Genomic DNA, 366 nt, shown 5'->3' with positions numbered 1-366 from the left:
CGAAAGCCTTGGCCAGGTCGATGAAGATGGCTGCACATGCTGGGGCTGAGGGGGGTTTTAAAAGTAGAAGCTTGAATTGTTTGGGGTCAGACCTGGAGAGTATGACAGAACTGCAGGCTATTTCTGCAGTAGATTGCAACTCCTCCCCCTTTGGCAGGTCTATCTTGTTGGAAAATGTTGTAGTTGAGGATGGACATTTCAGAATTTATGGTGGCCTTCCTAAGCAAGGGTTCAGACGTGGCAAGGACCTCAGGGTTGGTGGAGTGTGCTAAAGCAGTGAATAAAACAAACTTAAGAGGAGACTTCTGATGTTAACATGCATTAAACCAAGGCTTTTACGGTTACGGAAGTCAACAAATAAGAGCT

The sequence above is a fragment of the Oncorhynchus tshawytscha genome, linkage group LG14, assembly GCF_018296145.1.
Source record: "Oncorhynchus tshawytscha isolate Ot180627B linkage group LG14, Otsh_v2.0, whole genome shotgun sequence".
Lineage (NCBI taxonomy): Eukaryota > Metazoa > Chordata > Actinopteri > Salmoniformes > Salmonidae > Oncorhynchus > Oncorhynchus tshawytscha.
The sequence above is the reverse complement of the archived record's forward strand: the minus strand, read 5'-3'. Positions refer to the sequence as shown.